General features: G+C 61.8%; 1 non-coding gene across 1 annotated transcript; it reads left to right on the top strand.

Annotated features, from left to right (window-relative positions):
• The first annotated feature begins 5,552 nt into the window (after positions 1–5,552).
• Positions 5,553–5,706, top strand: LOC136679829 (5.8S ribosomal RNA). The gene has a single exon (XR_010796613.1). It is a non-coding gene; the product is annotated as a 5.8S ribosomal RNA (ribosomal RNA).
• Positions 5,707–9,371: the final 3,665 nt, after the last annotated feature.

Here is a 9,371-nt window from a genome sequence, read left to right as displayed (position 1 = left end):
ATATTAGGGAGGCATTAAATCAGACGTAAGTTTGGGTAACAGCGATGCGAAACGCTATGCCCAAAGGAGTGGCTTCCCGATGGGCTTGAAATAATGGGAATGTCCGCTCTGCTTCCCTGGATGTGTTCAAAACCTAAGTCGAGACATCCGTAGACCCCGTTGATGCGAATTCCATGCCCGAGGAGTGGCACACCTCTGGGCTAAGGGTTGGTGGTAAGTCAGGCCCCACCCTCTGGAGGTTTTCAAAACCTAAGTCGAGACCTCCGTAGACCCCGGTGATGCGAATACCGAAGCCCGAGGACTGGCACCCCTCTGGGCTAGGGTGGGGATAAGATATGCCCCCACCCTCTGGAGGTTTTCAAAACCTAAGTCGAGACCTCCGTAGACCCCGGTGATGCGAAATGACATGCCCGAGGACTGGCACCCCTCTGGGCTAGGGTGGGGATAAGATATGCCCCCACCCTCTGGAGGTTTTTAAAACCTAAGTCGAGACCTCCATAGAACCCCGGTGATGCGAAGTGACATGCCCGAGGACTGGCACCCCTCTGGGCTAGGGTGGTGGTTAATCCGGCCCCACCTCTGGAGGTTTTCAAAACCTAAGTCGAGACCTCCATAGACCCCGGTGATGCGAATACCGAAGCCCGAGGACTGGCACCCCTCTGGGCTAGGGTGGTGGTTAATCCGGCCCCCCCTCTGGAGGTTTTCAAAACCTAAGTCGAGACCTCCATAGACCCCGGTGATGCGAATACCGAAGCCCGAGGACTGGCACCCCTCTGGGCTAAGGGGATGGTTTGGGTGGCCTCCCCTTCAATCCCGATGATTCGTTCGATATATGCCCAGGGAGGTGAACACTTCTCTGGGCGTGAGGGGGTCGAGCGTATGAGGGTTGTACCCCGTTATGGTTCCTACTATAAACGAATCCGAGCGGCGGGTCCACAGGCCACCGACCACCTGCCCACTTGCGGGGTGGGTGCGACGGGCCGCCCGCCGGCAGTTGTCCCCGTTCCTAACCTAACTCTTGCCCGTGCGCGAGTCGAAAGGGGCATACAAACCCCCGAGGCGAAGACCGGCGTTCCGCTTGGTCTAATGTGGGATCTCCCAGATTTTCCCCTCCGCGGGGACTTGGGAGCGCACCACCGGGCCCCCGCGCTGGAAACGGCCGGAGGCAAAGAGCGCATTAGAGGTGTCACGGATCGGTCTTTTTAAACGGACCGCGGCTGGAAGTTCGCAGGGGAAGAGGCGCTCGGTTTACGGTTCCCGGGCCCGACCCCCTTCGTCTTCTTAAATCGAGAAAACTAACCGTAGGCTCCGGGGGGGCGAATCGTAAAACCTTTGCCGACCTCCTCGCACTGCGAGGGGGCCAGGATTTTGCGGCTTGTCCGCGTATCGGTCCTACCAAGGACCGCGGCTGGAAGTTCGGTGGTGAGCCCTCGACCTTACGAGATTGGGGGCAAAACCCTTCGTCTTCTGAACATCAGACGGCTCCGGGGGGGGCGTACCGTAAAACCTATGCCGACCTCCTCGCGCTTTGAGGGGGCCAGGAAATTCTCTTCCATTCTCTTCCCTTAAACGGACGTCCTTTACGCCCGTTCGAAATGCGGCATACCCGGAGCACCAGGGGCAGGCTTCTAATCCGAAATAATACCGGCTTTTAGAACGATCCTCCCCGCCACGTGCTCCAGCCTCCATGGCTCGTGGACCCCCCGTAACAGGGGGTCCGCTTGTCCCAGAATCGTTCCGAGGGAGACTTAGCCGATCCGTCGGTCTAATTTCCACCGCAGTTTGGGTCCGTTAAAAGGTCCGAGTCGGTGGTGCCTTAGGGTCGGGATCCTATTGAGGGAAGGAACCGGCCCCTAGCCTGCACCGTCCGGGCCTTGAATCGTACATTTTCCAAGTAGTCAAACCCCCGATTGCAGACCCACCTCCGGGGGGTCTCGTTCGAAAAGCCTTTCCGCGGTGCGCGTCTCTTCCTCCTTCGGGGGGTCGAGTTCCACGCACCACCGACTCTCTCTCTTTCCCCAAGCCGGGTTTGAGTACCAGAGGGATCGGCCTGGTTGATCCTGCCAGTATCATATGCTTGTCTCAAAGATTAAGCCATGCAAGTCTAAGTACACACGGGCGTTGGTACAGTGAAACTGCGAATGGCTCATTAAATCAGTTATGGTTCCTTTGATCGCTCCACACGTTACTTGGTATAACTGTGGTAATTCCAGAGCTAATACATGCAAACGAAGCGTTGGAAGTGGGGGTGCCGTTTCGAGGTGGTCGGTGACTGGTTCACCTTCCCCCCTCGGCGCCCCCCACGGATACGTGCATTTATCAGAACCAAAAAACCCCCTCCCGACTCCGGTCGGGTCCGCTTTGGTGACTCTAGATAACCTTTGGCCGATCGCAGAGCCCTTCGGGGCGGCGACGTCTCATTCGAGTGTCTGCCCTATCAACTTTCGACGGTAGTCTACGGGACTACGTGTGGTGACCACGGGTAACGGGGAATCTGGGTTCGATTCCGGAGAGGGAGCCTGAGAAACGGCTACCACATCCAAGGAAGGCAGCAGGCGCGCAAATTACCCATTCCCGACACGGGGAGGTAGTGACGAAAAATATCGGTGCGAGGCCCCGTTTGAAGGTTTCGGGACCGAAATGAACTCAATCTACGTCCGTGGGTGAGGACCCATTGGAGGGCAAGTCTGGTGCCAGCAGCCGCGGTAATTCCAGCTCCAATAGCGTATGTTAACGTTGCTGCAGTTAAAAAGCTCGTAGTTGGATCCGGGGACGGGTCCCGGCTGCCGGGCCTCTGCCCGTCCGGACTTCGCGGTGGGAAGCTGCCCCTCTCCGGGGGGGTTGGGGACCCCCCGCGGGTCTCTGGGTGGAGGTCGCGGGACCTTGTCCCTACTCATCCGGTGTCCTCTGCTCCCTTCCTCCGCGGAGAGGCCCTTAGCTGGGTCGTCCGCCGCGGTTGAATACGTGGGGGGCGGAAGGGTCCGGTGCGTTTACTTTGAACAAAACAGAGTGCTCAAAGCAGGCCGAAGCGTGCCTTGAATGGACTGAGCTAGGAATAATGGAATAAGGCCTTCCCATGGGGGGCGAGTCGGAGCTCTTCGGCGAGGCGGCCGGGCGGGGCCGTTTTCTGGCCGCCGCACGGTTCCCCGAGCCGGGGGGGTATCCGACCGCTCTCTTGGTCCTATTTCGTGGGTTTGACGGACCAAAGGTCATGATTAAGAGGGACGGCCGGGGGCATTCGTACCGCACCGAGAGAGGTGAAATTCGTAGACCGGTGCGGGACGGACAAAAGCGAAGGCATTTGCCAAGAATGTTTTCATTAATCAAGAACGAAAGTCGGAGGATCGAAGACGATCAGGTACCGTCGTAGTTCCGACCGTAAACTATGCCGACCCGCGATCCGGCGGCGTTGGGTTAACGACTATGACCCGCCGGGCAGCGTCCGGGAAACCACGAGTCTTTGGGCTCTGGGGGGAGTACGGTTGCAAAGCTGAAACTTAAAGGAATTGACGGAAGGGCACCACCAGGAGTGGAGCTTGCGGCTTAATTTGACTCAACGCGGGGAACCTAACCCGGCCCGGACACGGTAAGGATTGACAGATTGACGGCTCTTTCTCGATTCTGTGGGTGGTGGTGCATGGCCGTTGGTAGTTCGTGGAGCGATTCGTCTGGTCAATTCCGGTAACGAACGAGATCCCATCCTTTAAGTAGTTACACGGCCCCTCTCCTGGGTCGGACTCTATCCCCGAAGGTCCCCGTTCGCGGGGGGTCCCCATCGGGGTGGGGGTGTTGGGGGTTTCGGCGGGGGTCCGGTTCTACCCCGGATCGGTTCGGGGAGGTGATGCGGTTGACGGGGGTTCAGTTCTGCGTCGAGTGGGTGGCTCCGGCCTCTCCCCTTCGCGTTCGGTTCCCTCCCCGATGCCGTCCGCACCTCGTTCCGCTCTCCGGGTGTGGGTTGTCCGTCCTTCGCCTTCGCCTTCGCCTTCCCTCTCCCCTCCCCGGTGCCCTCCCGCTTACCGCGGGCCTGAAGGTTGGGGTTCGCCCGGTGGGAATCAGCGGTCGGTGGCTAAACTTCTTAGAGCGATTTGTGGCACAGAAGCCACTTGAGAAATGGAGCAATAACAGGTCTGTGATGCCCTTAGAAGTCCGGGGTCGCACGTGAGCTACAATGGCTGGTTCAACATGTAAGTTACCCTACGCCGAGAGGTGCGGGCAATCCTATGAACGCCATTCCCCGCTGGGGACAGGGGATTGCAACTATTCCCCTCGAACGAGGAATTCCAAGTAGGCGCGGGTCACCAGCCCGCGTCGATTAAGTCCCTGCCCTTTGTACACACCGCCCGTCGCTACTACCGATCGGATGCCTCGGTGAGGTCCTCGGACCGTCCCCGGGGCGGCCCTCGAACGGGGGTCGCCTCCGGGCGATGGGAAGTCGATCGAACCCGGACATCTAGAGGGAGTAAAAGTCGTAACAAGGTTTTCGTAGGGGAACCTGCGGAAGGATCAATAACGGTGACCTGGCCGCGGTCGGCGCCCGCAGTCCGTGCCGGTTGTCGAGTCGGACTCGAGAGGCCGAACCTCCCCCCCGGCGGGTACCTTCAAGGTATGGACCGCAGAAGCCTCGTACCTTTCGTCGTCGGCCGACGTGAGTCTCTCCCCCCTCCGGGTGGGTGGACGTAGCGAGCCGGCTTCGGAACTCGGGGTTATGCGAGGACCGCCTTAGGTGCATAGGTACCCCGGTCCGCCCCTCCCGTTCGCGGGGGGAAGAGTGGCGCCGGAGCCGCCCGCCGGGTAGTTAAACCCAAAAAACCATTGATCGTTGAAGGCTTGATTGTGCGTGCGCGAGTCAAAGGGGCTTACTCACCCCCAGGGCGTTGGCCGGTGCTCGCCGGCCTCGGTGGGATCTCCCTGAACCCATCCCCCCGGCACAGGGGGCGGTGGTGGACGGGAGCGTACCGCCGGGCGAAACTCTTTCCCCTCACGGGGTTAGAGCGGAGCTTAAGAGCGCATGCAAAATACCCCCGATGTTGGCTTCGCAGAGACGGACCGTATAATAGTCTAAGGCCGGTGCGCGAGTTGAAGGGGCCTCACGAACCCCGGATGCGTTTATAAACACCCGAAAGGAGACGGCCGGTGCCCGCCGGTCCTGACTAGGTGGGATCTACCCAGCGCCTTCCCCTAAGCGGGGACTTGGGAGCGTACCACCGGGCCTCGCTCATACCCTCCGGGGTGGAGAGCTTGGCTTTGAGCGCACGCCTGAATGCCTTAGACCGGGACCCGTAACGCAGCGAACCAAACCCCTGGGCCTCGCCGGGAACGGCGGGTGCCTAGACCCCGGTCTCCTAAACCACGTAAGTCTCGGGCACCTACTCGGGCGATCGTCCCCCGGGCCGTAACTCCTCGGTCCGGTGGTGACGCCCAGGTTCAATGACCTTTCCCCCCCTGCACGGGGGTGGAAGGCACCCGGCTTGAAATATATTGGCAAAAATTGTCTCTTGTTCGAATGGCTTCCTTCGCCCGGCCTGTAACGGGCCGGGCACAAACCCGAATACGACTCTTAGCGGTGGATCACTCGGCTCGTGCTTCGATGAAGAACGCAGCCATCTGCGTTAACTAATGTGAATTGCAGGACACAGATCATCGAAATTTCGAACGCATATTGCGGCCGCGGGGGTCCATCCCGCGGCCACGCCTGTCTGAGGGTCGCTTTACCCATCGATCGGTCTCCGCGCCCCCGCTGAGAGAGAGAGACCGCGGCTGGAAGCTCGCAGGGCCTGAAAACGGCCCTTCGTCTTCCCAAACGAAGACTCGGTTCCGAGCCAGTCCACGCGGCCCGTGTTGCGAGAGAGCTCCGTACAGGGAACGGAGGGAGAGCCGAGTAGGTCCGGGTCCACGTCCGTTACGGTCTCTCCCCGAGTCCCGAGCGGGGCTCCGCGCAGTCGGACGCGGGGGTGGCGAGTGCCGATTAAACCCAGCGAGCGGGCGAGTGAGCGGGCGGGCGAGCGGCCGGGGTGGGGGGGAAGGTGTCGCGGAGTTCGGTCTCGTGCCGGGCTCTCGCCCCTCGCCCCTAGCCTTCGGCCCTCCGCCTCCGCCCTCGCCCCCGCATAAGAAACCTCTGTGTGCGGCCTCAGATCAGACGAGACGACCAGCTGAACTTAAGCATATCAGTAAGCGGAGGAAAAGAAACTAACAAGGATTCCCTTAGTAGCGGCGAGCGAACAGGGAAGAGCCCAGCGCTGAATCCCACTTTCCCCTGACCGGGGTTGGCCGGGAAATGTAGCGTACGGAAGTCCGTAAGATCCGTCTCGGTGCGGACGCGGGACCAAGTCCTCGCGAACGTGGCTTCTTCCCATAGACGGTGAAAGCCCGGTAGCGAGTCCCGCGTTCCCGCCCGGGTAGGTCGGGCTTCTCGGAGTCGGGTTGCTTGGGAATGCAGCCCAAAGCGGGTGGTAAACTCCATCTAAGGCTAAATACCGGCACGAGACCGATAGCGAACCGAGTACCGTGAGGGAAAGTTGAAACAGGACTTTGAAGAGAGAGTTCAACAGAGCGTGAAACCGTTGAGAGGTAAACGTACGGGGACCGAGAAGACTGCCCCGGGGGATTCAGCCGGGCGGACGGCCCCGCGCTCGTCGGGTTCCGCGGTCGGGGGTGCGAGCGTATCCGGGCGAGAGGGGTGGGGTGCCGACTCCACCGCTCCCCGCTTCGGCTCTGCGCTTCGCCTCTGGACTTCGGGCCTGTCGGGCGTACGGAGGTCCGGCCCCGCCCGGTGTACTTTCCCCGCGTGGTGGTGAGTCGCGACCGGCTCCGGTTAGGCTTGGAAGGGCCCGAGGGTGAAGGTAGGTCCGTCCGGAGAAGGGAGTCCCCACGCGGCCCCCGGACACGGGCGTTCCGCTACAGCCCCTCGCTCCGACTTCGCCGATAACGCCGGGGCCGTGGAGCAATGTCCTTTCCGCGTTCTCCCCTCCTCCGGGATGGGGATGGGGGCCCCCCCCGATCGTTCGGTCGAAGCGGGCCGGCTGGGCTGTCCTCAGCCCCGGGCTAGGCCCGCTACGGCGATGCGGGGGGCGATCCAGGCCCACAGCACCCGAACGCCTAAGGTCAGCGGCTAAGTTCGGACCCCGAACGACCCGTCTTGAAACACGGACCAAGGAGTCTAACGCGTATGCGAGTCGAAGGGACCAGAACCCCCGGAGGCGCAACGAAGGTGAAGGCCGGCGCGCGTCGGCTGAGGTGGGATCCGTCCTAACCCTCCGAGGGGGCGGGCGGCGCACCACCGGCCTGCTCTTCCCACGTGCGGAGAGCGGAGCCAGAGCATACGCGGTGGTACCCGAAAGATGGTGAACTATGCCTGGGCAGGGCGAAGCCAGGGGAAACCCTGAGTGGAGGCCCGCAGCGGTCCTGACGTGCAAATCGGTCGTCCGACCTGGGTATAGGGGCGAAAGACTAATCGAACCATCTAGTAGCTGGTTCCCTCCGAAGTTTCCCTCAGGATAGCCGGCGCCGAAACTTCAAGTTTTATCCGGTAAAGAAATGACTGGAGGCCGCGGGGCCGAAACGGGCCTCGCCCTACTCTCAAACTTTAAATGGGTAAGAGGCCCGGCTCGCAGGCTTGGAGCCGGGCATGGAATTGACGGTGCCGAGTGGGCCACTTTTGGTAAGCAGAACTGGTGCTGCGGGATGAACCGAACGCGCGGGTTAAGGCGCCCGACGCAGACGCTCATCAGACCCCAAGAAAGGTGTCGGTTGATATAGACAGCGGGGCGGTGGCCATGGAAGTCGGCATCCGCTAAGGAGTGTGTAACAACTCACCTGCCGAATCAACTGGCCCTGAAAATGGATGGCGCTGGAGCGTCGGGCCCATACCCGGCCGTCGCTGGCGGTACTTGTCTCCCACCCCCCCCAAAAGCCAGCGAGAATGAGAGAGAGAACCGAGACTCATGGGACCGTATGCCGCGACGAGTAGGAGGGGCGCCGCGGTGGCGCAGAAGCCTTTGGCGCGAGCCTGGGTCGAGCCGCCGCGGGTGCAGATCTTGGTGGTAGTAGCAAATATTCAGATGAGAACTTTGAAGGCCGAAGTGGAGAAGGGTTCCACGCCGACAGCGCTTGGCCGTGGGTTAGTCGGTCCTAAGGGATAGGCGAGCGCCGTTCGGAAAATGCTGGGGCGATGGTCTCGTCTGCCTCGCGCTGACCGAAAGGGGATCGGGCCAATATCCCCGTACCTGGGATTGGTGGAGATCGAGCCGCCGAGAGGCGCTCCCGTGGCGGTAACGCAAACGAACCCGGAGACGCCGGTGGGGACCCCGGGGAGGATTCTCTCTCCTTGCTAAAGAGCTGGAGCGCCCTGGAATGGGTTCGACCCCGAGATAGGGGCTCAACGCTCTGAAAGGCGTCGCATGCGCTATGCGACGGCCGGGACGTTTCCCATCGGCCCTTGAAAATCCGGGGGAGGTATAGTGAATTTCCCCCCAGGCCGTACCCATATCCGCATCAGGTCTCCAAGGTGAACAGCCTCTGGCGTGTTGGAACAATGTAGGTAAGGGAAGTCGGCAAGACGGATCCGTAACTTCGGGATAAGGATTGGCTCTAATGGCTGAGCTCGGTCGGGCCCGTGTCTGCTGATGCGGGGTCCGAAAGCCCGGTGCTGCCCGTGCGACGGGGAGCTGTTCCCGGTCCACCTTCGGGCCCCCCCCCACTGGGTCCTGCGCGCGAGGAAGCGCACGGCGAGAGATTGTCCCCCCAGTATATCCAAACCCCCGTGAACAAGGCTCCGTCTGTCTGTCGGGGTCGATGAGAGTGGGTCGCGGCGAGCGAGACCTTAAGCCCCGGTGCGTGTCCCCCCCTCGGCGGTGGCGCTTAGGGGGCCTCGGTCAGGTCGACGGTAGGGGAGCCGGTCGTCGGTGGGATGCCGGCGGGGGAGCGTCCTTCGGGACTAACCTCCGTCGGATGACCGCCTTCGGCCTCCCTCTCCCTACCTAAGCCGGGCCGGGCTCCCGACGCCCGTCGCCGGGTGGGCCGCCCCCGGCTAAGCTCGAGCGTCCGGCCCTTCGCTCTCCCCCGATGGGACGCGGAGGGACGCAATGGAACGTAGGTCCGCGTGGGGGGGTTGCGGTCTCTCGTGCGTGTGTGGACTCGTAGCGGGCCACCGCCGGTGGTGGGGCTTCGGTGGGTCGGGGCGGTGTCCCTGGAGCCTCGCGCGCCGAGCCTAGGCTCCGTGGATCTCTCGGGCTTATGAGTCTCGCCTCGGGGGGAGACCTCCGGGGCCGGGTCTCTCGGCCGGCACCTAACAGCCGAATTAGAACTGCTGCGGACAAGGGGAATCCGACTGTTTAATTAAAACACAGCATCGTGAAGGCTCTTGGACCGGGTGT

Source organism: Hoplias malabaricus, chromosome Y (assembly GCF_029633855.1).
Source record: "Hoplias malabaricus isolate fHopMal1 chromosome Y, fHopMal1.hap1, whole genome shotgun sequence".
Taxonomy (NCBI): domain Eukaryota; kingdom Metazoa; phylum Chordata; class Actinopteri; order Characiformes; family Erythrinidae; genus Hoplias; species Hoplias malabaricus.
This window is presented reverse-complemented; position numbering and strand designations above follow the sequence as displayed.